Source organism: Agelaius phoeniceus, chromosome Z, assembly GCF_051311805.1.
Source record: "Agelaius phoeniceus isolate bAgePho1 chromosome Z, bAgePho1.hap1, whole genome shotgun sequence".
In the NCBI taxonomy this organism is placed as follows: domain Eukaryota; kingdom Metazoa; phylum Chordata; class Aves; order Passeriformes; family Icteridae; genus Agelaius; species Agelaius phoeniceus.
The window spans coordinates 63,794,526-63,809,941 of NC_135303.1; the positions used below are offsets into that span (position 1 = coordinate 63,794,526).

The 15,416-nt window shown below is 34.9% G+C and overlaps 1 long non-coding RNA gene across 4 annotated transcripts in view; it reads left to right on the top strand.

Moving 5' to 3' along the window:
- Positions 1-12,899: 12,899 nt before the first annotated feature.
- LOC143692189 (uncharacterized) overlaps positions 12,900-15,416 on the top strand; it is a 52,751-nt gene continuing 50,234 nt past the window's right edge. For all 4 annotated transcript variants that reach the window (XR_013180045.1, XR_013180047.1, XR_013180046.1 and 1 more), the window contains exon 1: positions 12,900-13,315. This is a non-coding gene — a long non-coding RNA (uncharacterized LOC143692189). The remainder of the gene's footprint in view (positions 13,316-15,416) is intronic.

Consider the following 15,416-nt stretch of genomic DNA (forward strand, 5'->3'; position numbering starts at 1 on the left):
TGGTGCACATTTCCTTCCCACAAAGTAGGAAGAGGCCCACAGAAGTCAGTGGACTGCAGTTCGGGAGTGCTGCTGAGCACCAGACTCCCCACCTCCATATTTGACATGAAAGCACCCTGGACTCCCTGGCAGACAAATTCCAGCTACTGACTGGTTGAGGGTAACTAGCTGTGTCTCTCCGCACAGCATTTCACTGTACTGTGTGATACCATTAGTTCATTACTATCACACAGGTGGCAGTGAACCATGTACTAAATCACTATTACCACCTTCTCTGTCATGCTCATGGGAATTTGCCAACCAACTAGGTGGTCTAGTGCAGCTTTATTTATCTTGTTAGTTATGCTGGGACAGAACTGAAAATATGTTGTCACAAGGCATTTTGATATGTTGAACTTTCACATCGCTAGATTTCAAATTTTCACCCATCACCTTATTTTTTGAAAACGTGTAAAAAATTGATGAACCACGCAGCTAGTGAGATGTTTTCATATTGTTTGACATGTTGCACCATGAGAATTCTTTAATACTAATAAAAATAAATGCTTCAGAAAGAAGGAAAATCTAGGTAGTTGTTTAATCATAGCCATAGAACCTCTAAAACGGTATGCTTTTTTTCCTCTGCCTATGTAATTATTTCAAACAATCCTGTATAAACGCATTTGGAGAATGAGGAAGAATGACAACCAAGAGAAATTCGTCCATGGCATCTATTTTTGTTTTCTTTTACTTTTACTCTTTATGATTTTCTTTTTTTTTTACATATTCGCATACATCTCTGTAGCAAAAAGATTTTTCTGGTGTGGGAAATATTACTTTTTCATTTTTTTTCCTGCTAGGAGCAGATTGCATGCTACAGTAAAATCAAAAGAGTTATTTTTTTAAAAGTACAGGATAAGCAATTCTGATAAAAAACAGATGTGTATATGCTTAATACTCTGCATTGTTACATGCTACAGCAGAATCTGAGGCTGTCTAGTCTTACGGCACTGCCCTAGATTCCCTTGCCTTTGTTCTAGCTATGCATCATTTAGAGCTCTCCTGGGTGAAACTGTAATACTGAGGAAATGGGAGAGGGAAAAGGGTGGAGGAAAAAAGGAATGAATTCCCATGAAAAAGGAGCATAATAACTGGTGGCATGTTGTATTTATCACCTGTATGTGTTACATACAAAAGCACAAGGCTTATACAAAACAGCATACAGCATTTTGACACACTAACAGAGTCTTCTCAAGCAAAAGTGGAACATATGTTTTTATAAGAGAATTCAAAGCTCACAGTTTATGGAAAAGCAAAGTGCATAGGTATTTTTAGAATGTTGCCATTTTAAGGTATTTTCAGCACTGCCTTTTCTAACCTTTTCCTTTCCATATATAGCCGGAGACCCTCTTCTCCACTGAAAACAGCTTTTGCCTCAAATAATTTATATATCCTGGTGCTCTCTGTTTTCAATAATGTACTGCCAAGATATTACAGATGAGCTGTCCGAGACCAGAATTTCAAATTCTCAGACTATTGTTTATGATATGAGCACATAGGATAGGAATTTCTCTGAGGTATATTAAGCAACATAAAGCTCTCTGGATTTAACAGTAACAGTATTAATTATTAAGTAATAATTAGTGTAATAACACTTCTGGACATTGTTATACTTATCAACTGAACCAATCATTTAATTATATTAATAAATCATCTGATAGTTTCAATTTAACACTGTCAGTGAAATTTCTTTTCTAGTCTGCACAAATTTTGTCAGTTGCTGAACTGGATACACTTAAGTTATGATAGTATGAATACTAGAATTTAACCAGTTGTCTCATGCAAAAAAATGGCTTAAACACTTTGTGAATTTATATAAGAAGATGGAAAATAAATCCTAGTTTATGGGAAGACTTAAAATTATTATTTATTTGATATATAGTTTACCCTGAAGAACAAAAATATGAGCCAAAGTTGCCCTGATTCTGAAGAAACAAAACCACTGTACATCATGGGATAATTAGGTGTATATAGGTATGTTAAAAGACAGAGGGCACTGCAGCAGCAGAAAACTACAACAAAGAGTTCCTACTGTAATGCACAGAATTACACAAGCATCACATTTTCCCAAGCTTCCTATTTTAACAAAATGCTAACTTGTAGGTTTTTGGGTTTTATTTTCTGTTTTGTTTTTGTATCAAACTTTTTATGACGTCACTTTTTATCTTTGTTGGTTTTAAAATGTTAAAAAGAAAAATCAATTCACACTGTTTTGAACTTTTCAGATTATTATGTTCAGTTCTCTTTGCACAACTGATCAAAAATTTGGTCTAACAGTTGCCTTACCAAAAACAAATACTACTTATTAGAATGAGGCATAGAAGACAGCTGTTACAGATGCATTAAGAAACTTGGAAGTTACTAACAAAATTACCCATTGTGTCACATTTTATTTTATTCTCAGCGTGTATTAGAATTAGTATTTTGTATTAATGGATGGGTACTAAAATGGGAGGCAAATTTGCTGTATAACAGTTATATTCATGTTCATCTTCCCAGCTCCACCCTGAACTAGTCTTTGGACAGTTCATTTTACTTCTGAGTGTAAGAATATTTTATCTTTAAAATAGATGAAAATACTGAGAAAATAGATGAAAATATGAGAAAACATATAAACACCTAACAATCTGTTCTTGAGGACTCCTGGGATTAACATAAATTCTTCCAGAGCAGTAGTTTGTGGTACAGCATTCAAGAAAGAAAGAAGAAAGAAAAACAAATTCTCCCCTTTTGCTTCCTCATTTTTCCCCTTCTAAGTGGGAGTCTTGTATTGACCCTTGATGCATATGGAAAGATGAGACTTACAGAGCTGCTCTTTCACAATGTATCTATCCTGGTAAGGAGGTAGGTATTCTTCTCCTAGAGTCTATAGTGCGCATAGTTCTCCAAGAATAGGAAAACTGAAGGAAAATCATGCCAGTTTCATAGGTCTTAATAGTCACAGAAAGTTTGTTCATATTCATAATATTTGAGAAAATACTTCCTTACAAATACTTTGTAACACTGTTATATTTTCATGACACAAAAAAGACAATAGGAGGTAAAGGGTTAGTTTTTTGCAGGTCCCGTGCCTTGAGCTTTTCAACTAGAACATTTATAAGGATAGGTGAAGGAAGGATATTGTATTTTTGTAGAGTACTGCTGCTAGCTTTTTTAATATCTACTTTGTAGACAACATTGAGGTACATTAGATGGAAAATGCAGAGAGTTAGGGAGGATTTAGGAAAGTTATGCTCAAACTTTGAAATTATTTCCTATTTTGGGGGTGGGGGGAATCTCTGTGCTCTGACTATATTGCATGAGAAAAAGGTAATATATTTTAAAATAGGAATAATATAGAATTTACAAGGACTGATTTCATCAAGATTAGCTGTATAAGAAAACCCACAAAACTGAATGTAAGAAACATTAATGGCAAACAGGAGCTTTCAGACCTTGGACTTGCCATTCAGATACTCTTCTACAAGCCTGAAAAACAATGGAAATCATTGTACAGACAGAGACTAAACTAGGAAATGCCTTAAAATATAATTCTGTAGTGAAGTTCTGGAGGGGGATGGAGTAGGGGGGGAGAAAAAGAGATTGAGAGAGAAAGACAGAGAGAGATATGAATATATATGAGGAGAAGAAATTAACTAGAAATATATTAGAAATTTTATTTTCCTCTATTCTTCTGCTCATGGAACAGGAAAAAAATATGAATAAAATTTACACCTAAGTTATAGCTATCTGAATATATTTACAGATATAAATTTTTACAAATACAAATATATTACAAAACTGCATGCAGTTTTTAGCTAGCTGAATAAATGCAATTTTGGAATATGTTGGTCCAATTATGTGACTTTTTCAGAAGATAGCATAGGAAATTTAGTCTAGTAGTTCTGAAAAAGTATGTATAGACTGACAAGAGGTAAAAAATATTTTTTGAAACTTATTCAAAATGAAATTACACACTGTTGTAAAACTATATTAGAAAACATATCTACTAAAAATATTTCAGGTCTCTCAAGATTACACATTACAAATTATGTGACCCAAATTTTTGACATTGTGTACCAGGATGATTTGATCAGAGAAACCAAGAAAACCTACAAACTGTCAAACTGCCTTAAATGACAACTACTACAGGATGGAGCTTTTTCTCTGCTATCATAGTCTCTGACTAATATCCCTTATAAAGGGTTGGTGCAGAATGAGGAAGGTTTCTGTCTCTTCAAATCTGTGTGTGTGTGTGTGTGTGTGTGTGTGTGTGTGTGCCTGTGTGTGTCTGTGCCTAAAAGCTGAAATGGCAGTTTTCTTTATATTGAACTATAATTATATTCAAACTGATATTTCAGGCATGATTTTGCATGCATGCTGGGCTCCATAGTGGTAATGGAAAGTAAAGGATTTCTTAGATGGGCAAAATATAATTGATATGAAGAAGAGTTTCCTCTAATGGTCACAGACCAGAAAGAAGCAGGATATCAATGGAAAATATTTATTGAAGTTCAAAGAAGTGTCTTGTCTCTCTTCTCTTTTCTTCTTTGTAGATGTGCTAGTCTGCATAATTTTGCAGTTTCTCTGGGGATGTGCCCAGAAGTCCTCCACCTCTATCAAGACTTAGGTATACTGGCTTTCCTTATTGAGTAGTCAGTGGTGTGCAGGAGAAAGAAAGCACATTGGCAACAAGATGGTGTTGCTCAGAAACAGAAAACCTGTTTCACACAATGCTAATGGTGTAACTGGAGACAAACTAATTATTCTCTCTAGTCTATTTCTGACCAAGCTGACAAAAGTCTTCATTCAGTCTTTGCTTCTTCCTTACTGGCTGTTACTTTTTTCTTTTGCAAAGGCCCAAACTTCCCATTTGTTTTCAGCATAATTTTTAGTGTGCAGAACAAGTAAAATTGCATTGATAAAGACAAATAGTTAGTTTGAACTCTTTCTTGAATATAAATATATTTAGTGCAAGAAAAAACGAATGTAGCGTTATCACAGACCGAAAGATGACATAATTAAATTTATTCACAAATACTACACATATCAGGTTTGTGGAATTTTAATAAAATTAAGAGATGCAATTTAATCAAGAATTTTTCCAGCAGGTATTTTTCTACAAAACACTAAAACATTCCTGTAAATTTATTACCAGAGCTGACTTATCATAGACTATTGTAGAAGAATTCTCTATATTTGTTTACAATAGAGGTTTTTTTCTTCTATATATGGCATCAGACTGCAGGTGAAAGAAGAAGAATAAAGGAGGAAAATTAAAATACTGTACTGAAAGGTGTTTGATTGTGTTTTAGAGGTATCTAGCAGTATCAGGATTGGTATGAGACACTAGGGACCATTCGTAAAATTAAATTAGGTGAGCCCAAATCAGATTGTGTAGAACTTGGGAAATTACATCACTGTTCTGAATAAAATTGAGCAATTTCTTATTGTGCTGAAAATCTTGCCAAGGAAAAAGTAATTATTTAGCCTCATTAATTAAACTAATTGCCTCTTAACTGGACTTGGATAAATCTAAAAGAGACACTTGTGGTCTCTTAGTACTGAGTGCCCATCAAATAGAGTTGCTTTTAGGTCCCAAGGCTTTTGTGGTCTGGCAGTGAGCCATCACAGTCTTGTTTTCTTATTCCTCATCTCCCTCTTCCACTACAAAAAGTTGATCTACTCCTGAGTATCCATCCCAAATCCTCTTACTACCCCTTTTTTCCCCCCTCGCCCATATTCAAAGGCACCTATGGCCCTGGGAGTTTGTGCTAGAGAGAAAATGATCAGGTCTGCACCTTCATATCTGTGCTTTCTACACTGAGAGAACATTCTTCCTTATAATTCTGCCTCCAAGTGTCATTCCCTTCCTTGGAATTTATTTATTTTTTCTACCTTTTCAGTTTTCTCTGCAGGTATATCAAGTTTGTTTTATTTACTGCTATTGCTTTTAGACTCATGTCTTCCTATAATTAGGAACTGCTCTTGAAGCATACAACTTGGATTTACAATTTTGGCTTAGTTTTACCATCTTAGATGGTCAGAATTGAAATTTTAATTTGGAAGATTAGCAAAGGAAGGTACCACAAAAGATCTCCAATCTGTCTTCAAAAAAAGATTTAAGAAAACAACAAGACCTTCAAGTGTTCATAACAATGCACAGTCATGCAAATTCCTCAGGTTCAATGATTATATTGTGTATAAAACAATATTTCCTGGAGAACAGAGTATGACAATATCATTAAAGCTCTTAAAATATCAAATTAGGATATACCTTGAGGATCTGGAGATTGAAAGAGATTGCTATCCAAATTTCCCTACCTTACAAACAGCTGTGTGTGGAAGATCATGAAAAAAATTTTGCTGAAAAGGATTTCCTCAAGAGGCAGTTTTGTATTCCTGTAAATCCTAAAAATACTTCTGTACCAAAAATTTGATCTTAATTTTTCCAAATCCATTTTTATTCAGACTGAAAATTTGTAGCTACCTCCTATGTATGCAAGAAATACTCTGTAGTAAATGGTGAGCATAGGGCAACTGTCAAATGCAAAGACAATGAAAGCTGCACAGTGCTATTTGACATATTTTATTCCATCTATCTATCTTTGTTAACTGCTACTCTGATAAAAACCCAATTTTTTTGTACTTGACTTTTATTTTAAGGCAAGTTGAAAGTGTAGTTTAATACTTTTCCCATTGGTTATGCAGCCTTAGTCACCATTTAAGGTGGTCACTTTTGGGCAACACATGTGAGCAAGAATTTCAGTTTCCCCTTGTAGTAGTATCCTTTGGCAGTTAAAAGATTAGGGACATGCAGCTGCTTTATAAAATCAATCAGCTTCAAAGTACTGGAAGGAACTCTTAAGTGAACCTGCTTCTACTTCTGGAGAAGGTCTCCAACAAATTACTTTTGCAATGAGATAAATAAAGATTAGAACTCTTCAGAATATATATTACTGCAACTTCTGCCATCTCTTGCAGAAACTGTCATTTACCAGAGAAGAAAGTTTGCTCCATTTAAATAGAGTCTAGTAAATGTATGGGATTAGAGTAATCAATTTCACTTTTACATTGAACACCAAGATATAATCATTGAACTGTATAAACAGTTCAATGCTCTATCTTGTTTCTCAGATGCTGCAGTACCAAGAGCCACATATATGTGTTCAAAAGAGTCCTTAGTTGAAACAAGACATAGATTTATATCAAATTCCTTAAATGCAGTCCACTGAGCAAACACAATACTTTTAGGGAGTTTGAAAAAATGTTTCTGTACTTGAGACTTGTTTCTAAAAAAAATTCTAATTAGATTGAATGAACTTATCTTGTCCAAAAGGCCTGAAATGTTTTGACCTCTGTCACTTGTCTCTAGTCATTAGAGCAGTATATGAATATAACTGAGCTGCACACAAAATATTCACCAAACTTCTCTGTAACTCCATCTAGTTTTCTTTAATTAGAAAATTTCTCCATAGAAAGGTCTGGTAAACAAGCTGAAACCACATGCCTAGACAAGCCAAAAATTTTACACTATGGTTTATAAGAACACTATTCCTATCTATGTCATTTCTCATAATGACATTGTTTAGAAGCATCAAATATATACATAGGAAAAAAAAACTTTTTTAAGGAATTGATTGGGGATTTGAATTAGTCCAATTAATACAATGTTGCTGTGATATTGTCTAACACTGGAAAAATTCAGGTTCTGCAGATTACAGACAGTAATTTACTAAAATTTTATATTGTATTATCTGATTTTAAAAATACCTGATTTAAAAATCTCTTTAAGCTGATAGGATCTGGGGACCAATCTATGAAATTAAAAGAAATTACTTCTCATACCAAACTAAGTCAACAGCCATAAAGAACTGAGAAATACTACATTATCCCTCTACGTCTCTCATGAAGAATTTTTGTACTGAAAGGGTTGTTAGGTTGGTGCTTATGTTGCTGGTGGATTCACCATCCCTGGAGGTGTTCACAAAATGACTGGACATGGCATCTAGTGCCATGCTGTAGTTGGCAAGTTGTTGATTAGTCAAAGGTTGGATTCAATGATCTCAGAGGTTTTTTCCAACCTAATGATTCTGTGAAATCGATGCATGTGAGAGAAAGGTACTGAGGAAAGGAACTGCTACCAAGACACCTGCCTTAAAGACATCTAAATGACACTTTCCTAAAGCATTAATTTGCTTTATGGAAACAGAAAATCTATACATATGTGCAGAATTATCAAGAGGGCCATTTCATGTCTAAAGGTTTATACAACACAGAAAAAACAATCAATCAATCAATCAAATAAACATAAAACAAAACAAAATAAAACAAAAAACCCAAAGCAAATTGCCACCACCAAAAAACAAACTGAAAAACAAATCTAACTGTCCTAACCTCTAATAGCCCTTCTCCCAAATGAACAAATTTCTCCCAAGCAGTTACCCAATAACAATACCAACAAAAATATCACAGACATTTCAGCACAGAAGTATGGGATTCTCAACTACGCCAGAAAACCATTAAATTACAGTATCAAGTACTTGTACTGTCAGGATTGTTTGCATTGTGGATATTACTGATTTAAGTCCTCAGTGGGCTTAAACCAAAAAGAGTTTGTACTTGCCAGAAGCATTAAAAACTGTCTGAACACCTTCTTTTCTATGCCTGCCTGTCCCTGATGGCAGATATCTAAGTGATAGATACTGTATGTAAACTGTCAAGGACACAGCTTCCAACAACTAATGTCCTCTAGACTGCAACTATTTCTTCAGTTTAAAGCTGAAAGAAGGGCTTGCATTACCTGCAAAATCTCTTCAGAAGGTCCTGTTTTTCCTGTCATTTGGTATATATTAAATTGATGCTTAATCTCTTCCTGTACTGTGATTTAAAACATTACCTGCATAGACAGATAATACATAGACACTAAAAGAAGTCCTCACCCAACTCAAGTATTTTAGCTTAAATGTTTTTCTATTCTAGTCTCCTCTTTACCATTGATACCCTAGTGACTAAAATATTATTAGACTCCTGTAGAGACATCTCAAGTACACATAGTCCTCATTCATCAAGAAATTATGTTGAAGCAACATGCATACTTCACAGCACCATTCCTTGTGCTTCCAACTAGTGTTGGAATATTTGCCTTTTCCTGTGACCTCTGTGTGCCTGAGATACTTGTATATAGCCTGAAATGGAAGTTACCTGCAGTATAATTTTCTTGAAGGAAGTGGATACATTCTTTTATGAAATGAATGAGTTCTACATGTTTTATCTTCAGATTGCTTTTTTTAATTTTTGTTTTGTTTTGCATATAGCCCTTTAGTTTCAAGATAAGATTAAGATCATAGCCATGATAGAAATTCCTAGTTCTAAATCACTCTTATAGATTCTTGGCAGTTCTGAACTAGTCTGGCATGTGTCCTCATTCTTTTAATAGAACTCAGAAGGTGTTCAGCAGTAAGCTGAAATTTGCACTTTCAAAGAACAGAAGCATCAGAACTGTTCTGATAGTTTCTCACCACACTTACAGTTCCATGGCCTATGACAGTAGTAGATGTCAAGGCTGGAAGCACAGGATGCTTGATGACCTTAATCTGGAAATTTGTAAGCAGTAAATCCATGATGGTCATCTTATGAAAAACTTTCTCTTAGGCTTTTTGAAAAGTTGGCATTATTTTTTTATTATTAGTGGTCACTATGGTCAAATACAGTGACTGGAACAATGTAATTTTCTTTCTCTGTGAACAATACTAATCAGTGATAACTTTAATGTGAAAGAGGAAGGTTTTGAATATCTAAGAGTTTATGATAAAGAAGTTGCAGAAGAACTAGGATTTATGTAGAGAATGTTTGTGTGTGTAATGTGGAACAGTCAGGTCTCGTGTTGCACCTTTCTACATAGTTGAAAACTCATGTAAGGATGGTTCTAATTGTAGAAGCAAGTCCTTGTCCCTTGGCTTTTCATAATTTTCCTAAGCTTCAAGCTATGGGACAAGGAAAAGCTTTTTCAGGCTGGCCAAGAGACACAACTCAGGGTATGAATCTTCTGTCCATGCCAGTATTGAACATTATGAAAACACAGACACTGTCTACTGTGTCTGGTCTCCACTATGTTATTATTGAGTTGGTATTTAACATGTTATGTGAGGTTTCTGTGCCTATTCTCAGATGTGTGGGTATGACTAGTGTCTGGGCTTTTGTGCTTTCCAAAAACTTAAAACTGTGAATGTGTCTTCTGATAGTCTATAGACTTTCTTTTCTTGAAAAAACTTGTTTTTTAAATTTTGCAGATAATAATAAAGTATAATCCATTGAGCAACTAATAATCACCTTAAAAAACTCCTGTTATCATTCAACATCTCCTTACCTTATCTAGATAAAAGAAGCATCTTCTGGAGGCACATATTTTCTCTTTGAAGTGCATTTTAATTTTACTTTTAAAGTCTTTAGAAAAATGTATATACATATAATTTCCTTTCTCCTTAAAATCTCTGGACAAGAAATGAATCCAGAAAAACACTACCAATTAAATGTAAAGTCTCTACCCTGTGTTTCCTGGTTCAACAGACAGTAAAAAAAGCTATCCCCCCAAAAAAGCTATCCCTGTTCTATCTTGCTATCAGTAGATAATATTGTTTCTAACCTCTGCCTTCTCATTTCAAACTTTTTTTTCCTCTTTTTAAATAAAGGATAAGAAGCAAAGCATTTCTAACTTTTCTTCTTTTTAATCTAGATGTCCTATTTAAACCTTGGCAACCGGACAGAAACATAAAACAGAATGAAAAAACTTCGAAAAATCTTCTTTTGTGTCTTGCCTTATGTACACTATTTAAGGTTTTATTCCTATTTTCTTTTTTAAATGCTAATGCCTGAAGGCCAAAGAAACCCTGCTCCACTATCCACCTGATGTGACTTTTGTACAGTCATTTTTTATATTCAGAAAACTAGTATTTCTATATTTTGTCACCCATTCAGGAAAAATACCATTATCAGTTCTTCATTTGTCCATCTCTGAAGTGACTGCAGTTGAACCACTTATTAGGACCTTAGGGACAGAAATGAACAGAAAGACTGCTTTTGGTTTGGTTTGGTTTGGTTTGGTTTGGTTTGGTTTGGTTCAGAAAACCAAATTCCATTGAATTGCAATTCCCAAAGTGTTACAGTTGATAGCTGGACTATACCAGAAGTCACAGTGTACTTGCTTGAAAGCAAACCAGCAGGAGAGCCCTAGTCAGAATTAGAATTTAATAGGAAAATTAAGATAAAGACAATAATACAGAAACACTGACTTTAAAATGGCAGTCAGGATATGACCTGACACCCTGTTGGTCAGGGTGGTAATAGAAGTCTGATTAAATGATGGCTGCAGTCCTATTGGAATGATGAATATAATTCTGTTGAAGTGGTGATCTTGTAGTGAATTTGGTTCTTTTCTGGAGGTCCAGTATTGATTATGAAGCTCTTTTCTTCTTGGAATACAGTGGGTAGTGCTGCTTGGGGTGTTCCAAGTCCAGATTATATCCAGGTAGGAATGCTTGATTCATCCCCCTGGGTGGAGAGTCTCACAATGGGATCATGTAATTTTGAGTCTTGATGGCCTGTTAGCAGAGATAGCCCCAGAGGGAGTTATCAGGGACAAGTCATGGAAGAGATAAAGAACACTGCTCCACGTGTTTTTAACAGCTTATGAAGATGGTAATAAAATACATACTTCTGGTTTTACATTATACATTATAGCCTCAGACACAGAAAACTACAAGTTTGCATTTAATGGATGTCACTTTTCAGTGTCATAAAGCAAAGCATGAGAAGGGTGGTTTTCCTTCAGAAGTGCAAACACTTGCTTTTCAGCTGTAGGATTATATCCTTGCTATAGCAAAGGCTGAAAAGTATTTCCACAGTTGAGCTCACTTTGCAGCTTGGAGTGCTAAGCATCCAGTAAATGCAAGCAACGAGCAGGTAATGATTTCAGCACCTCAGGACTGAGAACACTTAACTTACAATTTTTTAGGTTTTTTTTTTTTCCTCTCTCAGCTGGTATCAAATGATTCAAACCAGAAGATGATGTAGCTTATTCAAAGCTATAGAAGTGCTTTCCTGTAGCTTGGGAATATAGTATGATTTGCCAAATAAAACCTTCCATGTATATAGGATTTCATCAGACTCAAAATGGCAAATTTGGATCTCTACTGTCTTCTCTTTCACTGTTTGTCTTTTGGTTGTTTTTTTCTGTTTTGATGTGGGTTTGCTGTTCTTGGTGGGTGGGGGGGGGGGGTGGGTGTTGCTTACATGTTTAACATACATATTTCCTGCTCATAGGACCAGGTAGTAATTTCATAATTAGTTTACTTGCAATAAGTTGGAAAATTCTAAGAAAGAGAATGTCTTCAAAATCAGATATCAAAAAATCTGATATTACCTTTTGAGTCCCTCCCAGGTCCCACTGCTGAGGGTTTTCATAGATCAGTATACAATAGATTGCAATAACTTGGTTGGTAACACATAGGCCACTGTTGACAGGTGAGCTGCATTTCAATGTCTCTGTGCATGCAACTGTCTTTGTAAATGAAGTGGAATATTTATTGGCTAGTGCATATCCCTGAACTGTCTTTCAAAAAGATTTATGGCTCAGAAAAAAAATTGGGGTTTGTTGGTTTGGCTTGGTTTTTTTTGTTTGTTTTTTTTCCTACTTCCAAGTATTCCTACACTAACATATTTTAGTGTGTTTTGCATGAGCTAGGAGCAGACAGCCATTTAGAATTGAAGCTTTGTAGCCTTTTTAAACTGCAATAATTCCCTCATTCTGTAGTTCTATGTCTGTACCCAAAAGTTAGGTGCTGTTTAAATCTTCTCCAGTTGTTCTCTGTGTTTCTGGAGCATTCCAATTCTAGTGAGGTTTTCACAGTTCCATTCCTATGCTCAAAGTATTTCTCTTCATGTGATTTATTCCTGGCACCACTGGCTCTTCGTGATTACTCAGAGCCAAAGACTCTTAACAGAATTCTGCTTCCTCTACTGCTTCACTTTGTACTGATCAGAAATGTTGAACATGATCCCCTGAACAAGAAAACATCCTGTTTCTATGGGAGAAACATGAAAATGAGAACATTTTACCTAAAAGATCTCCTGTGCAGCTGGAAAATAGGGCATCATTATCTGTCAAGAAAGACTGCCACAGATCTACAGACTGAGAAAAAAATGCAGAAGGGTTATATCAGGATAATTTTACATTTTGGATGGCTGTACAGAAGAACATCGTGAGTTGAATAAGAAACTGCTGGATCATCTTCTCTCAGTAAGTGCTGAATAAATACATGTGAAATTTTGGCTTGGAAGTCCTAGCTGTGAATTTTGGGGGAACCTGTGGAGAGCTGGACCCTAAAGGATTTAGGGAAAGTGTTTAGAAAATATGTAGATGCTCCTGAAATTTCAAGTGATGGAAGGCTGTAGTTCTCAACATAGTGTTAGGGGGAATAAGGCACACAGGTGTTCCCACTGGGAACTTGTTTTTGTTTACAGTTGGGCAATTTGCAATGAGGGCCTCAGTGCTGGGAAATCTGAAAATCCAAGCCTATCCTCGGCACATCAAGGCAGTTATTGTACCTTCCACTAGAGCATTAAGTTAATGCTCATGTTCATGGGAAAGGAAATATGCAGAGGGATATTTTTGGAAATCTGTCTGCTATGAGCCACTTAGTAATATGCCTCTAATTACAGTACATTAGATGACTGAGGCAGTCCACCTTCCACATAAGGACAAGAGCCTGGAAAATAAAATATGTCTACAAAGACGTATTTGTAAGGCTAGGAGATTTTTATGTCCATATATACAGGAGACATTGACACAGTAAATGTTCAGAGTATGCTTGCCTGATGCTTTACTGAACCTTCAGGTGCTCCTCACTGTAGCTCAGCATTTTCTTCCTTAACTTATCCAGTCAAGGATAACTACTATTTTCTATTTGACTTGCAGTGAGATAATGTGACCATACTAGGTTTTCTCCAAAGTGAGAGATAAAATCTGTTTAAAAGAAATAGATCATAAAAAGAAAAAAAAAAAAAAATCCAAACCAAAAAGCAACAAGCCCTAGCATTCAAGTTCATCATCTGCAAGAATGATAGCTTTGAGCATAGGTAGCCAGGTATATTCTCCTTTTTTCTCAAAGCTAGACCGGAAGCATCTGAACCATCATAAAATTACCTCTGTGCTATCCATTGTAGAGCATATATTCAACAGGCATGGAAAAAATTAATATATTTTTAGTTACTTTTATCAGCTCTTACTTGGATTTATCAAAGATGGTAAATATATGAGAGGAAGAATGCACTTACTTTACGGGGCTCATTTTGAAGAGATCTGCTTTCTAAGTCAATATATCAGAAAGTAAGCTGTAATACAAAAACCCCGTTGCACATTTTGAGATCTATCACTATCACCCAGAAGTGAGCCTTTTTTTTGACATGATATAATAAAGCAGAAGAGTGTTTATATCAAAACCAATGTTTTGATAGAGGAATTAAATAAAGATTCCAAAGAACATTCATGTTCCAATATTAATTGAAAGTAGAATCGGTGATATTAAGGTCAGATACTCCTTACATAGCTCTACATGAAAACCCACATCCTTCTAAATGTACCTAGAACATGTCTATTTTAACTGCTGATATGAGAGGTAAAATTTCACAATTTCTTGTGTTTTCATAGGGGTTTACTGTCTTCATGAACTATAATCAATGAAAAAAACCCATATGTACAAGAAGTATAACATATAGACCAGATTTTAAACTCAAAAAATTATGAATGCTTTCCCCTGGCGATTAAAGTAACCTCTTCCAAGCTTCCAAATATGAAATTATGTCAGCATATCAAAATAAAGCCAACCCTTCAAAGTAAGTGCATTGCAAGGGGTTAGGCAGAAAGCAGATTCTCCTTTATGAAACTGGATGATTATGTAAAATGCAAGCAAAAAAAGTTTCTAGCACATATGGCAGCAGAATTTGAGAACTGGTGTCTGCAAGTGTGAGAAAAGTTTTTCCTCCTTTTAGCTGCTGGTTAGAAGGAAAAACAGTCCTGAGGAGTTCATTCATTGTCTTCCTGGATATAAAAGACCATTTTATAAATATAAATATATATATATATATATATATATATATATGTGTGTGTGTGTATATATATATATATATATATATATATATATATAAATACAAGCCATATCTTCAAAAGATTCTAAATTTCAGTTTGTCTTTTATCTGCTTAATCGTTCTTTTTTTTTTATTATCTTGTTTGTTTTAATCACAAGGAAATGGACAGACAATTATCACAGCTAGGTGCACCCTTCAAAATTACTGACTTATTAAAAATTAGGAGTTTACTTTCCTATTAAAAATTTGTATGT